The following is a 24,327-nucleotide window of genomic DNA, read 5'->3' on the forward strand; positions in this document are numbered from 1 at the left end:
GGAAGCAAGTCGACGAAGAACTCTGTAGGGTAAGGCAGGTTCTAGTCAATAACGGCTTCTCCAATGGTTTCATCGAAGACATCATAAGAAGGAAAGTGAAAAGCCATGCAACCTCTGAAGAGACAACTAACACAACACCTATACCCCCTATTAGACTATTTTACAGGAACTTCTTTTCCACAGCTCATAAAACAGAGGAAAGGGTCCTGAAAGATATTGTTAATAGAAACGTTATCCCTACAGACAAAAATCAGAGGATACAACTGACGATTTACTATAAAACCAGAAAAACGGCCAGCCTACTCATGAGAAACTCTCCAGACACGAAACAGAACGCTTTAAAAGAGACTAACGTCGTCTATGCCTTCAAATGCCCACTTGGGGACTGTAAGCTCCAAAAAACCCAGTATATAGGCAAGACAACAACATCTCTTTCTAGGCGTTTAACGATGCATAAACAACAGGGCTCCATTAAGGAACATATAATCTCTTCCCATAACCAAACCATCGCCAGAGAAATCCTAGTAAACAACACAGAAATCATCGATAGATACAGCGATAGCAGGCGGCTTGACGTTTGCGAGGCACTACACATCAAGAAGTCAACACCAGCAATCAACAGCCAATTATTGCACAACTATATTCTACCCACCTCAAGACTCCGCTCCAATATAGAAGCATCAAGAAATATGGACCAATAGGCTTTCTACAAACACTTCTATTCAATATCCATTGTTTCGTGTTCTGTCTTGTGTTGATACTTTTAATACCCTATTAATATCCTCTAATGCCACATCATCCTCCCCACCTCACTCAAATGTAATGCCACATCACCCTTCCCACCTCACTCAAAAGTAGATATAAAATCAGGGAAATGCAAGTTCTAATCAGTTGTGTATTTGTGAAGTCTTTGAAAATGTAATAAGTTTTACGAAACGCGCCCGTGTCGCGTCAGACTAGAAATAAAAATGAATTTTGGAGAAGTGATTTTTGATTTACCTCCAACAGTGAAGCATAATGTACGAAAGATTGAGAAAATTCGTGTTAGAATTATTAATCTTACTTTTTCGGTCATATTTAATAAAATATATATATATATATATGCAAACAAGCCTGAATGGTCCCCAGGACTATATACAACTGAAAACTCACACCCCAGAAGTGACTCGAACCCATACTCCCACAACTGGTATGTACAGGGACGCCTTAATCCGCTTGACCATCACGACCGGACATAAGGAAGTGATAGCCGAGGCTATATGAACCACTTCCCCGCCGGCACTCGGATGGTAATCTTGGGCATAGCATTTTATCAAATCACCTCATTCTTTGGGGCACACGTGAGGAACACAAATGCAAACAAGCCTGAATGGTCCCCAGGACTATATACAACTGAAAACTCACACCCCAGAAGTGACTCGAACCCATACTCCCACAACTGGTATGTACAGGGACGCCTTAATCCGCTTGACCATCACGACCGGACATAAGGAAGTGATAGCCGAGGCTATATGAACCACTTCCCCGCCGGCACTCGGATGGTAATCTTGGGCATAGCATTTTATCAAATCACCTCATTCTTTGGGGCACACGTGAGGAACACAAATGCAAACAAGCCTGAATGGTCCCCAGGACTATATACAACTGAAAACTCACACCCCAGAAGTGACTCGAACCCATACTCCCACAACTGGTATGTACAGGGACGCCTTAATCCGCTTGACCATCACGACCGGACATAAGGAAGTGATAGCCGAGGCTATATGAACCACTTCCTCGCCGGCACTCGGATGGTAATCTTGGGCATAGCATTTTATCAAATCACCTCATTCTTTGGGGCACACGTGAGGAACACAAATGCAAACAAGCCTGAATGGTCCCCAGGACTATATACAACTGAAAACTCACACCCCAGAAGTGACTCGAACCCATACTCCCACAACTGGTATGTACAGGGACGCCTTAATCCGCTTGACCATCACGACCGGACATAAGGAAGTGATAGCCGAGGCTATATGAACCACTTCCCCGCCGGCACTCGGATGGTAATCTTGGGCATAGCATTTTATCAAATCACCTCATTCTTTGGGGCACACGTGAGGAACACAAATGCAAACAAGCCTGAATGGTCCCCAGGACTATATACAACTGAAAACTCACACCCCAGAAGTGACTCGAACCCATACTCCCACAACTGGTATGTACAGGGACGCCTTAATCCGCTTGACCATCACGACCGGACATAAGGAAGTGATAGCGATAAGGAAGTGTTAATTTTAACTCTAATAAAAAAAAATTGACCTCATACATAGAGAAAAGGGTTGCTTTATCATTTCATAAGAAAAAAATTATAGTAAATATAATAATTCAGGAAAACTTGGCTTATTAGGCAAATCGGGCCTTGAATAGTAGGCTGAGAAGTGAGTTCTGGCTACTAGGTACGACATATATATATATATATATATATATATATATATATATATATATATGTCGTACCTAGTAGCCAGAACTCACTTCTCAGCCTACTATTCAAGGCCCGATTTGCCTAATAAGCCAAGTTTTCCTGAATTAATATATTTACTATAATATTTTTCTCATGAAATGATAAAGCAACCCTTTTCACTATGTATGAGGTCAATTTTTTTTTATTGGAGTTAAAATTAACGTAGATATATGACCGAACCTAACCAACCCTACCTAACCTAACCTAACCTATATATATAGGTAAGGTTAGGTTAGGTAGCCAAAAAAAGCTAGGTTAGGTTAGGTTAGGTAGGTTAGGTAGACGAAAAAACATTAATTCATGAAAACTTGGCTTATTAGGCAAATCGGGCCTTGCATAGTAGGCTGAGAAGTGAGTTCTGGCTACTAGGTACGACATATATATATATATATATATATATATATATATATATATATATATATATATATATATATATATATATATATATATATATATTTATATATATATATATATATATATATATATATATATATATATATATATATATATATATATATATATGTCGTACCTAATAGCCAGAACGCACTTCTCAGCCTACTATTCAAGGCCCGATTTGCCTAATAAGCCAAGTTTTCATGAATTAATGTTTTTTCGTCTACCTAACCTACCTAACCTAACCTAACCTAGCTTTTTTTGGCTACCTAACCTAACCTTTCCTATAAATATAGGTTAGGTTAGGTTAGGTAGGGTTGGTTAGGTTCGGTCATATATCTACGTTAATTTTAACTCTAATAAAAAAAAATTGACCTCATACATAGAGAAAAGGGTTGCTTTATCATTTCATAAGAAAAAAATTATAGTAAATATAATAATTCAGGAAAACTTGGCTTATTAGGCAAATCGGGCCTTGAATAGTAGGCTGAGAAGTGAGTTCTGGCTACTAGGTACGACATATATATATATATATATATATATATATATATATATATGTATGTCGTACCTAGTAGCCAGAACGCACTTCTCAGCCTACTATGCAAGGCCTGATTTGCCTAATTAGCCAAGTTTTCATGAATTAATGTTTTTTCGACTACCTAACCTAACCTAATTTAACTTTTTCGGCTACCTAACCTAACCTAACCTATAAATATAGATTAGGTTAGGTTAGGTAGGGTTGGTTAGGTTCGGTCATATATCTACGTTAATTTTAACTCCAATAAAAAAAATTGAACTCATACATAATGAAATGGGTAGCTTTATCATTTCATAAGAAAAAAATTGAGAAAATATATTAATTCATGAAAACTTGGCTTATTAGGCAAATCGGGCCTTGCATAGTAGGGTGAGAAGTGCGTTCTGGACACTAGGTACGACATATATATATATATATATATATATATATATATATATATATATATATATATATATATATATATATATATATATATATTTATTTATTTGTAAACAAGCCTGAATGGTCCCCAGGACTATATGCGACTGAAAATTCACACCCCTGAAGTGACTCGAACCCATACTCCCAGGAGCAACGCAACTGGTAACTACAGGACGCCTTAATCCACTTGACCATCACGACCGGACAAAAGGAAGTGATAGCCGAAGCTATTTGAACCACTTCCCCGCCGGCACTTGGATGGTAATTTTGGGCATAGCATTTTATCAAATCACCTCATTCTTTGGGGCACACATGAGGAACACAAATGCAAACAAGCCTGAATGGTCCTCAGGATTATATATGACTGAAAACTCAGACCCCAGAAGTGAATCGAACCCATACTCCCAGGAGCAACGCAATTTGTGTTCCTCACATGTGCCCCAATGAATGAGGTGATTTGATAAAATGCTATGCCAAAGATTACCATCCGAGTGACGGCGGGGAAGTGGTTCAAATAGCTTCGGCTATCACTTCCTTTTGTCCGGTCGTGATGGTCAAGTGGATTAAGGCGTTCTGTAGTTACCAGTTGCGTTGCTCCTGGGAGTATATGGGTTCGAGTCACTTCTGGGGTGTGATTTTTCAGTCATATATTTATTTATTTATTTATTCTAGGTAAAGCGTGATCATGATGCCTCAAGTTGGTGATATTTGTAGAATTTGTGGATGGGCCTCATCACATCTCTTCGTTCATAGGTGTTATAAATGCCTCTTCTGTGGGAAAACTGCATGTGTGCAGTCTAGTGGTGAACACAGGAGAACCTGTACTGGAGGTATGACCTTATTTTATTTATTTATTTATTTATTAATTTATTTATTTATTTCAAAATGAGAAATATTAAGATGGTTTCCCCTATCTCCATGAGTGTGGGAGAGAGAGTGTATATATTTATACACTATTTCCCCGATAGGAGGTAAACATCGCTCGTCTACCCTTCCTACCAGAGAGGATGGGTTTATGTGTCTCGTGTGTGGTAATACCACCTTGAGACCTCACCACACACTCGCTTGTGATAATTGTGGGACCTCTCTGTGTGAGGACTTGACCTCTGAACATCTACAAACATGCTCCCGAGGTGAGTGAATAAACCCTCCACCTTTATTTCTCTTAAGAAGCTTTTTGAGAACTTATGTCATGGGGTTTAGCATGTGGGTGTTGCCTTTTATTATTATTATTATTATTATTATTATTATTATTATTATTATTATTATTATTATTATTATTATTATTATTATTATTATTTTCCAGGGGTGATTCAGAGGCAGGTAAAAACATCACCGGGTCAGTTAGGAGAGGAACATGACAAAGCACAGCGTGACAATAACCCCTTAGGTGGTGGTGGGGTTAGACAATCCAATGCAAATGGAGGGGAGGGGGGGGGGAGGAAGTGATGAGTGATGATGATGATGATGATGATGATGATGATGATGATGATGATGATGATGATGATGATGATAATGATGATGACGACGATGGTGGTGGTGATAGTGGTGACATCTCTCAGGCAGGTCCTAGTGGTCTTAGACCTCATGACAACAATCGAGACAATGGCCTAATTAGTGATGAAAATTCCCCAGATGAGAAGGATGCTATAGACACTCCCCACTTAATTAATAGGGTGGGGGCCCTGGGGGATCTCTTTACTTGGATGGAATATTCCATCCCCTCAGCCTTCGCCACAGACCCTATAGGACTCCTAAGCAACTTTAGGGACTATTACATATCTGAAATAGAGAATTACATGAATTCTCTTGGGGGATATGGCAATTTTACTTCATCATTAAAAATCCTTCTCGAAGTGTAGGTAACACTTTTAAAACAACGACTCACAGAAGATGATGACTTTAGGGAACACTTCATAACAACACCTGCTAGACTGGTAACTCTTGAGGAGGTGGGTAATCTTATTGATAGCTGGGTGGATTATATGATTACACGACTGGAGGATCTGCTTTCAGAAATAGAGGGGAGTGGTTTCATACTATATAATGTCGATTTCCTCAAAATCGTCATCTGTAATGCTAGTGTAAGGTCAGTTTTGGGGGATTATGTCCCTTATCCCCCCTTTCTAAGGGGACGATATGAGGTCTTCAACCCAAACCCTGCTGCTAACAATAGAACATGCATTATTCAGTGCATTGCTGCTTTTCTGGCATCACAACAAGGGTGGAAGTGGAGACTTGTAGAGTCTCACTCTAGGGTTAGGAAAATGGTCAAATACGACCATTTATCCTTCCCTCTCTCGTGGGAGGATATCTCTAAATTGGAGAATAGAAATAAACTATCCATTTTTTTGTATTCAATACACAAACATACAGACGGTGTCTATCACGTCTCTCTTTGCCATCGTGGTAGCAGACAGTACTTGGTCATAGTACCTTTATTGTTATTGGGAGGATCTCATGTGGCCCTTATTAAGGAGTTTGACAAGTTCCTACGGAACTTTACTCGCAGCCACAGATGAAAGACTGTCGTCTGTAGAAACTGTCTGTCAGAATATCAAAATTCAACAGAACTAACAAATCACATATCTTCCTGCGACATCACACAGAAAATTATTTATCCTCAGGAGGGGGACACACTCCATTTTAAAAATACGGGGAAAGGTTACCCCCCTTCCCATGTGGAGTATTTTGATTTTGAGTGCGACCTAAGCACTGAGGATTGTCTAGGTTCTGTTACAGCCATACATAGGCCTATAGCATACATCTATATAATTGTTGATAGGAACCACACTGTCACTGATAAGTTTACTTATTTTGGGGGGGACAGTGTCACACATTTCATGGAGCGAGTTGCCACCAAATGGGAAATTATCAGATCCACACTCCCCCATTATGAAATAGACATGTCTCTTGAGGATATGGTTCATTATAGGAGACAGACACACTGTCAGTTTTGTGGGGAGGTATTTACCATCACCAATTTCAAGGTTCAACATCATGATCACCTTAGGGAAAAGCTCAATTATATTGGAGCTCTATGTAATTACTGCAACCTCTGCCACAAGAATGCTCTAAGAGACTTTAGTCCTAATTGCCCACAATATGTCTTATGACATGGGCTTAATTTTGAGGGAGTTTGCCATGGGTTCAAATATTAAGAGCAATATCCTCATGAGACAGGGGACGAAATATCTTAAGGTAGAAATAGGGAAGCTTAAATTTCTTGATTCACTGGCTTTTATTACAGGTAGTCTTTCATCCCTAGCAAAGACCCACATTGATTCAGCTAGCCCCTTAACATTCACTCACTCAATGATAGAAGGTTTGCCCAAAGAGAGTCACCACCTACTCTTAAAGGGTAAGCAGTTTTTCCCTTATGAATATACCACAAAAATCAGCTGCTTTAATGACACAACACTCCCTCCTATTGAAATGTTTTACAGCTCCCTAAACAAATCAAGTATAACTTTGGAAGAATATAGACATTCTAAATTAGTATGGGAGGCAACAGGGTGTAGGACATTAAAAGACTACCTCCTTATTTATTTGAAGTGTGACGTTGGTTTACTGGCTGACATTTTTACCCACCACAGGGTAATTCTAAATGATATATATTCATTAGAAATTACCCATTACTGCAGCCTTCAGGGCTACTCCTACGACTGCTTCTTGAAAAGCAGCAAAATATCGTTGGAGTTAAGTGCAGATGTGACGTTACACAATCCTCCTATCACAAAACATACGAGGGGGTTTTATAACTGCAGTTAGGAGTTACGCCAGAGCTAACAACCGCTATGTCAACCCATCTTTTAACCCCCAGGAGGATAGATCTTCATTCTTACTGTATTTAGATTTCAACTCACTTTATGGGAGTTGTATGACTAAGAAATTGCCCTATGGGGGACTAAGGAGACTATCATCTGATGAGATGAACTCCTTCATTAGTGGAGGGAAGATAATGACAGAACAGCCATTCTCGTCTAACAAAGGGTACTGGCTCTTGATTGACACCAAACACATAAGACCTGAAATAGCTAGACTAACAGATGATCTACCCCTTTGTTTACACCATAGGGGAATAAGTATGGTGGATATCTCACCATTTAGGGGGGGACTTCTGGAAACAAATATCATTACAAATCTCCCTAAAAAAATATTAAACTGGTTGGTGATCATCTCCCCAAAAATATCTCTTCATATCTCTACACCTTTTACAGTTATTTATTGAGATAGGACTTGAAGTAGAGACTATACATGCAATTTACGAGTTCCGCCAGTCAGATTTTATGGCAGAATTTGTTAACACAAACGTTAACAATAGAAATGCCTCCACCAGTAACGATAGGAAAACACTATTTAAATTATTAACAAATAGTGTTTTCGGTAAAACACTACTGAACCCAGCCCGTTATGCCATTGACGCCAAACTAGTGACTTCAGCTAGAGTCTTTTTACGAGAGGTGAAGAATCCATGCTTTAAACGTATGGTGCATTTAGGTGACAATAAATTATTATCTGTCAGTTCCAGACCATTCATTAAAATTACTCATCCTAATTACATTGGGTTCCAGATTCTTGAGCTAGCAAAATACAGTTTGTACCATTTTTGGTACAGGGTACTTAAGCAGCACTATACAGATAGGGTACAACTGCTGTATAGTGATACAGACAGCTTCATTTTTAGCTTACTAGCTGAAGATGTCTTTAACGAGATGGGGAAAGAACCCCTTAGCTCGTGGATGGATACTAGCAATTTTCCTGAAACTCACCCCTTGTATGATCTTTCTAAAAAGGGTGTTTTAGGACTTTTAAAGTCAGAGGTTTCAGACAGACACATCCTTCAAGTTGTGGCACTCAAGCCCAAAATGTATAGTGTGCTTTTGCTTGACAATAAAAATTACATCACATAACCATTCCATACATAACCACTTTAAAGACCCCCCTACACAGTAATGGTGTAGTAAATACTTTCCATTATTCACAAATCAGGAACGTAGGGGGGCAAATGGCAACCACATTCAATACTAAGAGGGGTTTAAGCACATTTGATGATAAGCACTTTTACCTAAATAAATACACTAGCCTAGCATATGGACACCCAGACATACCACCGGATCCCCACCCCAACGCTTCAGCCCAAGGAATATCCACCGAGAGTGAAGGTGGTGATGTCATTGAGCCACAAGGTGAGGTAGGACAACACCCCACCAGCGAGAGTAAACCCTATGACGACAGTAGTCCCATACATGAGGAAGAAGAGCCACTACACCCCATTCACTCTCTGGGTGATGATGAGTCATCATCTTCATCCCAGGGGGGAGGAGGGGGAGGAAGACCCCACAACGGACCTGTGGGCACGGAGGAGGGTCCTTGTTAGGAAGTATTATGAAGGGGGGGGGGGGATGACTTACATTATGAGTATGATTAACCCCTATGTACTCTGTTAATATAATCTGTAAAACATATGGGTTATTTCTTTTCACCTTCTTTTAAGTATATAACCTTAAAATATAACCAACTTAAAAACCACTAGGGGGGTGGGTCCCTCTTACGGTACAGTCAAGGCCATCAAGTACGAGGAAGGGTGGTGAGGGGGAGGACCACCCCTACTGAGAGGATCCTGTTTTACACCTGTCCCATAGAGGAATGTGGGGGCGTAACTGGCACTCACCTGTGTGTGTTTATTATACAAATAAATTCATTTTTTACTTAAATATACTGTCATACTTTACTGTATAAATGAACATGATCATACCGGTACATAATAGGTACCTATCTTCACTGTTTTTCGACTGCTACCACTCACACCTCGGATGACCTAATATGGAGTGGCTCTATGTGGCACTCCGCTTCTGATTTTCTTATCTGATTGCCTTACATAGGTGGCTCTATGTGGCACCAAATTATCTACTGGGGAGAGTGTGTAGTAGTAGTACTTTATGTTGTGGAGAGTGTGAAATGGTCGTACTGTATGTGGGTAGTGTGTGTAGTGGTAGTACAGTGTGTAAGGGAGAGTGTGTAGTGGTAGTACTGTGTGTTTGAGAGAGTGTGTAGTGGTAGTACTGTGTATTGGGGAAAATGTGTAGTGGTAGTACTGTGTGATGGGAGAGTGTGTAGTGGTAGTACTGGGTGGGAGAGAGTGTGTAGTGGTAGTACTGTGTGTGAGGAAGTGTGTGTAGTGATAGTACTGTGTGTGGGGAGTTTTTGTAGTGGTAGTACTGTGTGTGGGGAAAGAGTGTGTAGTAGTGGTACTGTGTGTGGGGGGGAGAGTGTGTAGTGGTGGTACTCTGTGTGAGGGAGATTGAGTAGTGCTCGTACCGTATGTTGGGGAGAGTGTGAAGTGGTAGTACTATGTGTTGGGGGAATGTGTAGTGGTAATACTTGTGGTGTTGTGTGTAGCTGAGGAAGTCTTGGTTGTAGGGTTGATATAAAGCCATTGCTTGGTTACTGACTTTAATACTTAAACTGATACATGACTAGCAGCTACCAAGCTTGGCGGGCGTCCTGTATGCTCTTGTTTACCTTCCCTGGCGTCTGCTCCGCCGCACATAGAAAACGGATGGTAGCATTTTCTGTGAACATGACATCCCTCCTTTTCTTTAAAAAGAATGAATACTGGATGTCTACCATGCTTGTAGCACAAAGCAAAGTTATTGACACAAAGTAAGTTATTAACATATCAAGAGATATTGCATACATTTAACATTAATTAAGCACACAAAGAATTTAAACAACTTAATCTTTACCACACAGGATTTCAATGTTAAAAATACATATGCTATGTTAAGCATACATGAAAGAAACTGCACTACAAAGTTACAAAATATTGAATGAGAGATCTGCATTATTCAAACAATATTAAATTTAGTTTAGCATAATCAGTAAATACTTTGCATTACAAAGGAACACAATTAATCATCAAATCGTGTAGGGCGTTTAACATGACGCTTAGGACGAGAGTCCTTAAATACAAGAATATCCCTTGATGAATTGTTTGTCGAGTTATAATTCATTTTTTCTTTTTCTTTTGCACGACTTTGCACTTCATCATTTTCTACACTAGTTGGAATCACTTTGAAATAGGCCATATTACGTGTTATACTATGATCTCTATTACTCGCTGTTACCATAGTTCCTTTTACACTAATCACTTTATATGGTTTTTGTATCATACGGCATATCTAGCTTTCCCTCTTTTTTCTTTTTAACGAGAACAGTATCTCCAACCTTTATGAATTGTTCCTTTGCACGTTGATCATGAGCAATTTTCATTTTGCCCTTGGCTAGTGCATCCTTCTGAGCTAGATGTTTATCCGTTACCTCGGCTGGCACGACAGGTAGTGTAATTCTCATAGGACGTCCAAATAAAAGTTCGCCAGGCGACTTACCCAGTGGTCCATGCGGTGTTGCACGGTAGTTCCTGAGAAAAGCATACATAGCTTGTTTCCAGGATCGTCCTTCGGCATGAGCACAGCGTACAGCTTTCATGAGAGGTTGCATGAATCTCTCGACTTCTCCATTTGCTTGAGAATGTAGTGGCATCACAAGGCGGTGTTTGAATCCAATATGCTCAGCAAAGTTGACGAAGTCTTGTCCATTGAATGGCGGTCCATTGTCCGTCTTGACAACTTCAGGAATGCCAAAGTTTGAAAAGATCTTGTCGAGTTTGGGGATGACAGCCTTTGCAGATGTGGAAGTGATGATTTCTACTTCTGGATAACGTGAGTGATCATCAATGACTACCATCAAGTACTCTCCAGTTGGTAGTGGTCCTCAGAAGTCCATCGATACTTCCATCCATGGTGCAGCAGGTAGTGGTGAAGGTTGTAGAGGTGTTGGTCTTGAAGTATCCACTGCAGCTTGGCAAGGGACACAGGCATCATGCATGTCCTTTGCTTGACAATCAATGCCAGGAAACCACACCTTTTCTCGTAGCAGCTGTTTGGTCCTAACAAGACCTTGGTGTCCTTGATGTGCAAGCTTTAGAGCACGTTGCTGGAGAACAGCTGGAATGACGATACGAGTACCCGCAGCACGGTGTCGCGTTGTTGTGTAACACTTAATTCTGTCTGGATGCGTTCAAGTGCTTTGAATGCATCTTGGTCAACTCCTGAGGGTGGGATGCGTGGAAACTTTTCTTAGTCAATGCATCCACTGTTGCTTGCAGAGTTGGGTCCTCTAGAGTTGCAGTACGGATTTCATCAAGAGTGAGAGCCTTAGGGACTGCATCACAGGTTACAGGGTGTACATATTCCTCAGCAACTTGAATTACATCTGGATTGATGTGCAGATGAACTTTGCTATCAGTAGAACAATCCATTGGTTCAAATCGATCAGAAAATTCAGCAACAATACCATCAACATTGTTTGCAGATTCCACTGCTACAGCATTAGAAAGCTGAAGTAGCCCCAATTTGGTTGAAGTCTTGTAACTGAGTAGAGACTCCTTTGCATTCCTAACAACATGGAATGTAGTAGTGAGCATTGCATTCTTTGACTTAATCTCTGCAGTGAAAGTTCCAATCACTGGCAAGGCTACCTTTGAAGCATAGGCAGTGGCTTTGCCATTGTAGCTTTCAAGCTTTGGGAACTGTTTTTTAAATTTCTCATAGTGACATTCAGCAATGGTGTCAATGTTTGATCCAGTGTCAATGAGAACTTTGAGACAAATACCAGCAATGTATACTATAGTTTCTGGGTTGCTTGGAAGATCATTCCATTCTGAGATTGCTTGTACTCCATAAGTATAATCACATTCACTGTCATCTGAGACTGATTGTAATGAAATGTTATCTTGTACATTATTAACACTCTGGATATGAGGTGCAATATTGTGTTTACCACCTTGACTCCTATGACCTGATCCTCGTACAGTGCTTTTATTCATTGACTTTGGTTTCTTTAGTGCGGAACGACACATAGCACCAAAATGACCTAGTTTTCCACACTCATAGCACTTCTTACCTTGAGCAGGACAAACATTACCTTGGTGTGGGTAGTCTCCTCCACAATTGTAACATTTATTGTTGACACCTTCTGATGTGAGTCGTTGTGACTGCTTGAGTCTTGTTCCATGACCCCATTTGTGATGTGGTTTTCGCCTCAATTTACTGTTAGGTTTGGCATGATATCTTCTTTGATCATGGTGTCCTCCCTGAACCTTACGTACATCATTATTGTTAGTAACAGTGGCAGAACCGTTGATGGCACTGCACCCCATGACACGAGCATCCCGTGCAGCATCTTCCATTCGACGAGCCATATCCAGTATCTTGGTAAGAGAACTTTCATCATCACCAAGTTCTAGAGCTCTTCGACGGAGACGTGTAGATGTGCATGATTCAATTATTTGCTGTTTGATTTCTTTGTCAACATCAGCAAACTCACAATGGGCTGCTAAACCCTGCAGACGTGTGTGGTATTGATCAACAGTTTCATTAGAGTTGTTTGGCTCTCCTGAAATGCATAATTTCCATTGCAGTATTTTGTCATGGTTTGAAGTGCTCAGTTAATTTGGCTTTGGCAATGTCATAATCTTTGTCACCACCAGTCTCTTTCAGTGTGTCAAACATGTCACAAACTCGATCACCTACATAATGAAGTAGAAAGGCACGCTTTCTTTCAGCACTTTTGATGTCTGAAACTATCAACAAATTTTCAAACCTTTTAAGCCATTTGGTCCACCTTTGTGACAGGTTTGTCTGGTCACAGTCAGGATGAAATGCAGGAAACTGAGGTATATTTGCCATTTTTACTGAATATATGTAACCTTATCACTTAAATGTTCCTCAGAATATTAAACACTTACTGCACTGTATATGTTAGTTAAGAATTCACTGTAATTAGTTTAATTTTGCAAAGCACACAAGCATTTTAATGCAAAAGTTCACAGCAGTGTACAATACAGCAGCAACTGACTTCTTACCTAGCCTTTATGTACATGTGTTGTTCCTACTCACAGCACCACAGCAGTTGTCAGCAGTTGGCACAGCAGTAGTTAGCAGTTGGTACAGCAGTTGGCAGCAGTTGGTACAGCAGTTGTCACAGCAGTCAGTTCACAGCGTGAAGAATTGTAGCACGAAGCGCGTTTCGTACACAAAACATCGTGTTTTGTATACAGCATCAAAGCATCGTTTCGTACACAGCATCGGCAGATTCCTTAGTACACAGCTTCAGTCAGCACAGCTTGGGTAGCACATAGCATTGGTTAGCACATAGCATTGCTTAGCACACAGCATTGGTTAGCACACAGCATTGGTTAGCACACAGCATTGGTTAGCATACAGCATCGGGTATGGTGCTCACAGACAGCTTCTCTTCCTCCTCCAGGCGAGACAGCATGCTCCTTCCTTGTGTTTTAAGCTGAACAAATACCTGCGTTCACAGTTCATCCTCGTCGCCAGTGTGGTGTTGTGTGTAGCTGAGGAAGTCTTGGTTGTAGGGTTGATATAAAGCCATTGCTTGGTTACTGACTTTAATACTTAAACTGATACATGACTACTAGCTACCAAGCTTGGCGGGCGTCCTGTGCGCTCTTGTTTGCCTTCTTCTTCGCGTCTGACCCGCCCCACATAGAAAACGGATGGTACCGTTTTCTGTGAACATGGCAGTACTGTACTCACCTAATTGTACTCACCTAATTGTGCTTGCGGGGGTTGAGCTTTGGCTCTTTGGTCCCGCCTCTCAACTGTCAATCAACTGGTGTACAGATTCCTGAGCCTACTGGGCTCTATCATACCTACATTTGAAACTGTGTATGGAGTCAGCCTCCACCACATCACTTCCTAGTGCATTCCATTTATTAACTACTCTGACACTGAAAAAATTCTTTCTAACGTCTCTGTGGCTCATCTGGGTACTAAGTTTCCACCTGTGTCCCCTTGTTCGTGTCCCACCCGTGCTGAAGAGTTTGTCTTTGTCCACCCTGTCAATTCCCCTGAGAATTTTGTAGGTGGTGTTACGGTGCCCTCTCCTATTTCTTTCGTTTGCCGGCTTAAAGAGTCATATCAGCTCTCCCTACTGATTCTCTGAGGTTCAGGGAGTCTAATGACATATGTGGCGACCAGACCGGCTGCCATTTAATGGAAGGAGGTTATATTATAAGTTGTAAATAAAGGAAAATTGGCGCCCTGTTATAAAATGAAACAGTATCCCCTACGGCAGATATGACCTTTTGGAAGGGACACTATGCCGATCGCGGATTGGCCGACGTAGGTCGCGGGCGACAAATCAGGGCCCGCCATGACGTCACCGAGTGCCCCGGGCGGCGCCAACGTCAGAGTTGTACTGACCGTGGAAGCGACAGGACGCGCCTCGGTCTGCTCTCAAGGATTGGAGGCTCTGCAAGCCTTGTTCAGTGGATTGAGCTGGCCTTCGCTGCCCATCACAGTTATTGGAGACCCTGCGCTTCTGGGAAGCCAAAGAGGAACCAAGTTCAGTGAGCAGAGAAGTGCCAAACTTGGAAAATAGTCGGCGACGACGCTGGGCGGCGCCGCTGGCTGGACGTAGAGGTCTGGAAGGTGGGGCGAGCAAGCCCAGCTGTGACTGGGGTCACATCCACTGAGAATCTTGGAAGGACGACACCGTGCCTAGGACAAGGAGCGACGCCCTGTGGGAGAGGCGAGTGTGGGGAAAAATAGTGATTAGCTCAGCGCCCATCGATGAACTAGGATTGGGGCAGCTGAATCTCAGGGATTGGAACGGCGACGACGCGAAGGCTTCACGACACCTGAGGACCTGTGGAACGTCCTGGATCGTCGAGGATCGACCCAAGGAAGCGTGGGAACCTCACACCATCGAGGGACAGGCGTCGTGAGCCAGGAATGTAAGGTAGATCATTTTCCCTCCCATTACCCCTTGTATGAGTAGGCTAGTTAGGCCACAATATTTACTTGTGTATGTGGCAGCAAGACTTTATTACTTTAATAGTAGAATAGGCTGCAAGGCAGCTTGTGTCCAGGACTGTCAGAGAGGACAGTGTGTATGGATGGCAGGACAGTGAAGAAGAGGTGCCGACGTGGTGAAGAGGCCCTCCTGTGAGAGTGTGAGACTCCTGTCTTCCTGCCCAGTTGAAGGAGTGTTGGAGGTCGTGGAAGAAGAGGCTGACGATCTCCAGGCTCATTATCCATATTCCATATTCATGTATTACTTGTGATTGTGTGTGTGCGTTCATGTAATTTGCATCAGTAAATCCACACATTTTATTACTGTGTTTGAGTGTGCCTCCATTTATGATATTTCTCTATGAGCATACATTTCTGGCTACAAACAATATATAATACACCCACTGACCTGCATTGCTGGGGTGCAGATATAATAACCCAGCTGGCGACCTTGCTAAGAGGAAGATAGAGAAGACAGGCGGGAAAGGAGTTCCTGCAACCTTTTTTTTTGTCTGGCAGGCAAGGCTCAGGGAGGTTATGGTTATAAGGTAAGCCTGAGTCTTCTTTCACTCCCCCACGGGTCTAGGCCGGAACTGTTAACAGCAGTTTCCCCGTGTTTGACTGAAGGGCTTCCAGGGTGAATCAGTGGCACCCCCTTTTGTGGTGGAAGCAAAGACCTGCGGAGGTGGGCATTGTTGGTCCTATCTTGTGTGACCAAGGAGACTCCGGTGAATCCCGGGAGTCGGAGGGGCTGAGTATTCGGGCCTTTTGAGCCCCTAGCAGTTAAGTGTTAGCAGAGCCCCGGACCGCCCACCCCCACGTGGGAGTGAAGGTGCCCTCTCCCATTTCTTTCGTTTGCCGGCTTAAAGAGTCATATCAGCTCTCCCTACTGATTCTCTGAGGTTCAGGGAGTCTAATGATATATGTGGCGACCAGACCGGCTGCCAGTTAATGGAAGGAGGTTACATTATAAGTTGTAAATAAGGAGAAATTGGCGCCCTGATATAAAATGAAACAGTATCCCCTACGGCAGATATGACCTTTTGGAAGGGACACAAGCCGATCGCGGATTGGCCGACGTAGGTCGCGGGCGACAAATCAGGGCCCGCCATGACGTCACCGAGTGCCCCGGGCGGCGCCAACGTCAGAGTTGATCTGACCTGGGAAGCGACAGGACGCGCCTCGGTCTGCTCTCAAGGATTGGAGGCTCTGCAAGCCTTGTTCAGTGGATTGAGCTGGCCTTCGCAGCCCATCACAGTTATTGGAGACCCTGCGCTTCTGGGAAGCAAAAGAGGAACCAAGTTCAGTGAGCAGAGAAGTGCCAAACTTGGAAAATAGTCGGCGACGATGCTGGGCGGCGCCGCTGGCTGGACGTTGAGGTCTGGAAGGTGGGCGAGCAAGCTAGCCGTGACTGGGATCACATCCACTGAGAATCTTGGAAGGACGACACCGTGCCTAGGACAAGGAGCGACGCCCTGTGGGAGAGGCGAGTGTGGGGAAAAATAGTGATTAGCTCAGCGCCCATCGATGAACCAGGATTGGGGCAGCTGAATCTCAGGGATTGGAACGGCGACGACGCGAAGGCTTCACGACACCTGAGGACCTGTGGAACGCCCTGGATCGTCAAGGATCGACCCAAGGAAGCGTGGGAACCTCACACCATCGAGGGACAGGCGTCGTGAGCCAGGAATGTAAGGTAGATCATTTTCCCTCCCATTACCCCTTGTATGAGTAGGCTAGTTAGGCCACAATATTTACTTGTGTATGTGGCAGCAAGACTTGATTACTTTAATAGTAGAATAGGCTGCAAAGCAGCTTGTGTCCAGGACTGTCAGAGAGGACAGTGTGTATGGATGGCAGGACAGTGAAGAAGAGGTGCCGACGTGGTGAAGAGGCCCTCCTGTGAGAGTGTGAGACTCTTGTCTTCCTGCCCAGTTGAAGGAGTGTTGGAGGTCGTGGAAGAAGAGGCTGACGATCTCCAGACTCATTATCCATATTCCATATTCATGTATTACTTGTGATTGTGTGTGTGTGTTCATGTAATTTGCATCAGTAAATCCACACATTTTATTACTGTGTTTGAGTATGCCTCCATTTATGATATTTCTCTATGAGCATACATTTCTGGCTACAAACAATATATAATACACCCACTGACCTGCATTGCTGGGGTGCAGATATAATAACCCAGCTGGCGACCTTGCTAAGAGGAAGATTGAGAAGACAGGCGGGAAAGGAGTTCCTGCAACCTTTTTTTTTGTCTGGCAGGCAAGGCTCAGGGAGGTTATGGTTATAAGGTAAGCCTGAGTCTTCCTTCACTCCCCCACGGGTCTAGGCCGGAACTGTTAACAGCAGTTTCCCCGTGTTTGACTGAAGGGCTTCCAGGGTGAATCAGTGGCACCCCCTTTTGTGGTGGAAGCAAAGACCTGCGGAGGTGGGCATTGTTGGTCCTATCTTGTGTGACCAAGGAGACTCCGGTGAATCCCGGGAGTCGGAGGGGCTGAGTATTCGGGCCTTTTGAGCCCCTAGCAGTTAAGTGTTAGCAGAGCCCCGGACCGCCCACCCCCACGTGACAAGAGAACTGGCGACCTCGCCAGGAATCGAACCCCAGTAGCCAAGAACTGGGAACTTCGCCAGGAAGCGTGGATCAAGCTACAGTGTGGACCAAATTTCAAGACAAGTGTTGCCAGGGTACTAAGACAGTGTGGCCAGTGAATTCGGTGGTACTGTTACTCAACCAGCTAAGGGACTGAAACGGTGAAATTAGTGCCTACTAACTTGTCTGTGCTGTCGTGTATGCTTGATGATATAGAGATGGAGGAAGACAAAGTAAAGAAATTTATTGACACAAGGGACGAGAGAATTTTGGAGGAGTGTACCAAGGCCCAGCTCCAACAAGTGGCAAACCACTTTGGGATCAGGTTGAGGACGACTAAGGTAGCAGAGCGAAGGATAGAGATCATGGCACAGCTCACAGCTCGAGAGGAGGCGACGGGAGAGGAGCCATCTCAAGAGGAGCCGTCCCGAGGAGAGCCGTCGCAAGGTGAACCGTCCCGACTAGGGCCACCCCAAGCGCCTACCAGTGTGGAGAGAATTCACAGTGAACATGGGAGCAGTGGAAGGTCCAGCTGTAGTAAGAGGAGCCTGCAACTGGAAATAATGAAGATGCAACTGGAAGCCCAGCTGCGACGAGAGGAGAGAGAAGCGCAAATGCAGCGAGAGGAACGTGCGGCTGAGCTGCAGCGAGAGGAACGTGCGGCTGAGCTGCAGCGAGAGGAACGTGCGGCTGAGCTGCAGCGAGAGGAGCGAGAAGCTCGGCTGCAACGGGAAGAAGGAGAGAGACAACTGCGACTGGAGGAGATAAGGGCAAAGAAAGAAGTCGAATTGCGTCGCGTTGAACGTGGTCTGCCCTCACTACCTGCACGGCGGGATGACCTCAAGGTAAAGGAACGTGACTTACCTACGTTCGAACCACAAGAAGCTGAGGCGTTCTTCGAACACTTTGAACGGATAGCAACTCTGAAGGAGTGGCCGGAAGATGATTGGGCTGCTCTGGTCCAGGGCAGATTGACTGGTGAGGCCCGGGAAGCCTATAACATGCTGGACCTAGAGGAGTGTACTAGTTATGACGCGATTAAGAATGCGGTTCTCCACTCATTCCGGCTGACTCCGGAGATGTACCGGAAGCGGTTCAGAGAGTGTACAAGAGCGTCGGGAAAGACTTACGCCGAGACCGCCAGGGATATGGAACGGAAATTCCTACGATGGTTGAAGGCGGAGGAAGCGGAGTCGGTGGATGATGTTAAACGACTGATAGTGATGGAGAAGTTCATGTCGGTGCTCCATCCTGAGTTGCGAGTAAGGTTGAGAGAAGCAGGTATTAAGGACCTGAAGGCTGCAGCGGATCGAGCCGACATGCTGGAGGAGGCACTACATATCAGGAGGGAGGTGCCGCCCAGACACTCGCCTTACCCCAGGTCGGGAGGGAACTTTAGGAGTTCAGGAGGAACGAGGACGAGTGGGGACTCTCCCAAGAGTAGTGTGCCCGATGAAGTAACGCGGTTCAAGAGCTCGAGAGACGCGGGGAGGAAGCCCCAAGCTGTGAGCAGTGGACCTAGCTCGGGAGCGAGTGCTGCAGTCCCGGATACGACGACAGGGAGTCCAAGGAGGACCCAGGGGACGTCTGCAAGTGGTACCGCCAGAGTGACTAGCGAGTGGCCGCCCAGGGGAGGTGGCCGATGCTACAACTGTGGTGTGAGAGGACACTATGCCCGCGAGTGTGAGGAGCACCAAAGGAATGTAGGATTAATGTTGGAAGAGGAGAGAGTGTTTGTTCACACCCCATATTATAGTGGACCCAACGTGAATGGTTGGGAAATGAAGTTGGGTGAACATCCCTTCGTTTTCGAGGCCAACGTGAAGTTTGGAAAGTCAGACCCAGTGGAGGTTGCCGTTCTTCGAGATACGGGTGCTGACATAAGTATGGTCACCAGGAGTATTCTCCCCAAGGAATTTAATGATTCCCCTGTGGGAGTGGTGAGGATACGCAGTGTGGGGGAGGAATACAGGTTGCCACTTCACGAAGTACAGCTGATTGCCGACTGCGGAGTCGAGAAAGCTATAGTAGCTGTAGCCCCTAAGTTACCCCTAGAGCATGTACAGATGGTGCTGGGTAATGACCTCGGAGGAGGCAGGATACAACCCGATTGGGCCAGGAGTGCCTATGTTGCAAGCAGCGGTACGACCCTGCCAGGTGAGGTATCGGTCGTTCCAGATGGTGGTGAGGAAGCCGACTTTGCCAGGGAAAACGTCGCCAGAGACGACGACAACGAAGGCGAGAGTGCAGAGAGGTCGTCGGAGGTTGTGGAAAACCCCGACGGGGACCTCCGACTAAGCCTGATGATGCGTGTGGAGGAGCGGCGAGGAGCAGCTGTACAAACGCCTGGGGCGGTGAAGAGGCTGCAGACCGCACTCCCTCCATACAGAAACGTGAATAAAGTAAGCTCAGTGGATGAGCGAACGGCAGTGAGGGGCAGAGTGGAGGAGCCACGACGCAGTGCACCCTATGCCGGCCAGATGAATAGTGGTAGGTGCAAGATGAACCACCGTAGTGAGGTGAGCCACAGGGAGGTGGATGAGCCCAACCACGAACCGAAGAAGACGTCTGCAGGGAAGAGAATCTCATGGAGGAGTGAAGATGTTCGTCGGGAACGAAGGAGCGAGTGGTATAGGAAAGGCAATACGAAGAAAGCAGGGAATAGGTACACCCAGGGTAGGCGCCAGCCTAACCAGAGGGGCAATGGGCCATCGCAAAAGCCTAGTGTGGAAGAGAGGGAGCTGCTGGATGGAGTACGGGTTACAAGTGCCACTGTGAGGAGACAACGCACCTACGGGAGAAGAGGAACCGAGAAGAGAGAAGATTGGCGAAGAGGAGATCATGAGAGGAAACATGGAGTACCTGTAGGACACAGTGTAAATGCAAGACTATCTCGGAGTGCACGACGCGGTGGAGGCGCTGCATGCACTGAATCTTACAGTGGTAACGAGCCGTGGGAGTACACCCGTAGCCACGGAGAGGGGATTTCTTGTAGGTGTTCAGGGAACACCCATCACACCCGGTACTATGCGAGGTGGAGATACAATGAGGCAAGTGACTGGCAAGGTGGAACAAGCCACATCGCCAACTGGAGGAGTGACACTTCAGGAACGGAGGGAGCAAGAGTATAGGTTGCCCTCTTGAGTGCTGCTCTTCCGATATGACTCTTATTTTAAGGGGAGGGGTATGTTACGGTGCCCTCTCCTATTTCTTTCGTTTGCCGGCTTAAAGAGTCATATCAGCTCTCCCTACTGATTCTCTGAGGTTCAGGGAGTCTAATGACATATGTGGCGACCAGACTGGCTGCCATTTAATGGAAGGAGGTTACATTATAAGTTGTAAATAAGGAGAAATTGGCGCCCTGATATAAAATGAAACAGTATCCCCTACGGCAGATATGACCTTTTGGAAGGGACACAAGCCGATCGCGGATTGGCCGACGTAGGTCGCGGGCGACAAATCAGGGCCCGCCATGACGTCACCGAGTGCCCCGGGCGGCGCCAACGTCAGAGTTGATCTGACCTGGGAAGCGACAGGACGTGCCTCGGTCTGCTCTCAAGGATTGGAGGCTCTGCAAGCCTTGTTCAGTGGATTGAGCTGGCCTTCGCAGCCCATCACAGTTATTGGAGACCCTGCGCTTCTGGGAAGCAAAAGAGGAACCAAGTTCAGTGAGCAGAGAAGTGCCAAACTTGGAAAATAGTCGGCGACGACGCTGGGCGGCGCCGCTGGCTGGACGTTGAGGTCTGGAAGGTGGGCGAGCAAGCTAGCTGTGACTGGGGTCACATCCACTGAGAATCTTGGAAGGACGACACCGTGCCTAGGACAAGGAGCGACGCCCTGTGGGAGAGGCGAGTGTGGGGAAAAATAGTGATTAGCTCAGCGCCCATCGATGAACCAGGATTGGGGCAGCTGAATCTCAGGGATTGGAACGGCGACGACGCGAAGGCTTCACGACACCTGAGGACCTGTGGAACGCCCTGGATCGTCAAGGATCGACCCAAGGAAGCGTGGGAACCTCACACCATCGAGGGACAGGCGTCGTGAGCCAGGAATGTAAGGTAGATCATTTTCCCTCCCATTACCCCTTGTATGAGTAGGCTAGTTAGGCCACAATATTTACTTGTGTATGTGGCAGCAAGACTTGATTACTTTAATAGTAGAATAGGCTGCAAAGCAGCTTGTGTCCAGGACTGTCAGAGAGGACAGTGTGTATGGATGGCCGGACAGTGAAGAAGAGGTGCCGACGTGGTGAAGAGGCCCTCCTGTGAGAGTGTGAGACTCCTGTCTTCCTGCCCAGTTGAAGGAGTGTTGGAGGTCGTGGAAGAAGAGGCTGACGATCTCCAGACTCATTATCCATATTCCATATTCATGTATTACTTGTGATTGTGTGTGTGTGTTCATGTAATTTGCATCAGTAAATCCACACATTTTATTACTGTGTTTGAGTGTGCCTCCATTTATGATATTTCTCTATGAGCATACATTTCTGGCTACAAACAATATATAATACACCCACTGACCTGCATTGCTGGGGTGCAGATATAATAACCCAGCTGGCGACCTTGCTAAGAGGAAGATAGAGAAGACAGGCGGGAAAGGAGTTCCTGCAACCTTTTTTTTTGTCTGGCAGGCAAGGCTCAGGGAGGTTATGGTTATAAGGTAAGCCTGAGTCTTCCTTCACTCCCCGGTTATCATGTCTCCCCTTACTCTTCTGTTTTCCAGGGATGTGAGGTTCAGCTCCTTTAGCCTTTCCTCGTAGCTCAATCCTCTCAGTTCCGGGACGAGCCTGGTGGCATACCGCTGAATCTTCTCTAACTTTGTCTTGTGTTTAACTAGGTATGGACTCCAGGCTGGAGCTGCATACTCCAGGATTGGTCTTACATAAGTGGTATACAGGGTTCTGAAAGATTCCTTACACAAGTTTCTGAAGGCAGTTCTTATGTTGGCCAGTATAGCATATGCCGCTGATGATATTCTTTTGATGTGGGCCTCTGGGGACAGGTTCGGTGTGATATCAACCCCCAGATCCTTCTCTCTATTTGATTCTTGCAGGATTTCCCCTCCCAGATGATACCTTGTGTTCAGCCTCCTGCTCCCTTCGCCTAATTTCATCACCTTACACTTTCCAGAGTTGAACTTCAGCAGCCATTTTCTAGACCATTCCTCCAGTTTATCCAGGTCCTCCTGTAGTCTCTGTCTATCTTCATCCGTCTTGATTCTTCTCATAATTTTTGCATCATCAGCAAACATCGAGAGGAATGAGTCTATACCCTCTGGAAGATCGTTCACATATATTAGAAACAGGATGGGTCCAAGTACTGAGCCCTGTGGGACTCCGCTGGTGACATCTCGCCACTCTGATGTCTTCCCCCTCACCGTTACTCGCTGTTTCCTGTTGCTTAAGTACTCCCTTATCCACTGGAGCACCTTCCCTTTTACTCCTGCCTGTTGCTCCAACTTTTTTAACAGCCTTTTATGGGGTACTGTGTCGAAGGCTTTTTGGCAATCCAGGAAAATGCAGTCGGCCCACCCTTCTCTTTCCTGCCTAATTTTCGTTGCCTGGTCATAAAATTCTATTAACCCTGTGAGGCACGATTTACCATCTCTGTGTGTGTGGGGGAGAGTGCGTAGTGGTAGTACTGTGTGTGGGGAAAGTCTGGAGTGGTAGTACTGTACTCACCTAGTTGTACTCACCTAGTTGTGCTTGCGGGGGTTGAGCTCTGGCTCTTTGGTCCCTCCTCTCAACCGTCAATCAACAGGTGTACAGGTTCCTGAGCCTATTGGGCTCTAAACTGTGTGTGGGGAAGAGTGTGGAGTGGTACTAATGTGTGTGGAGGGAGTGTGTGTAGTGGTAGTACTGTGTATGGAGGGAGTGTGTGTAGTAGTAGTACTGTGTGGAGGGAGAGTGAGTAGTATAGAGCGCCACAGGATCGGTACGGGCTGTGTATTGGACTCCAGAGGATCGGTACGGGCTGAGTATAGGACTCCATAG

The sequence above is a fragment of the Procambarus clarkii genome, chromosome 70 (genome assembly GCF_040958095.1).
Source record: "Procambarus clarkii isolate CNS0578487 chromosome 70, FALCON_Pclarkii_2.0, whole genome shotgun sequence".
In the NCBI taxonomy this organism is placed as follows: Eukaryota; Metazoa; Arthropoda; class Malacostraca; order Decapoda; family Cambaridae; genus Procambarus; species Procambarus clarkii.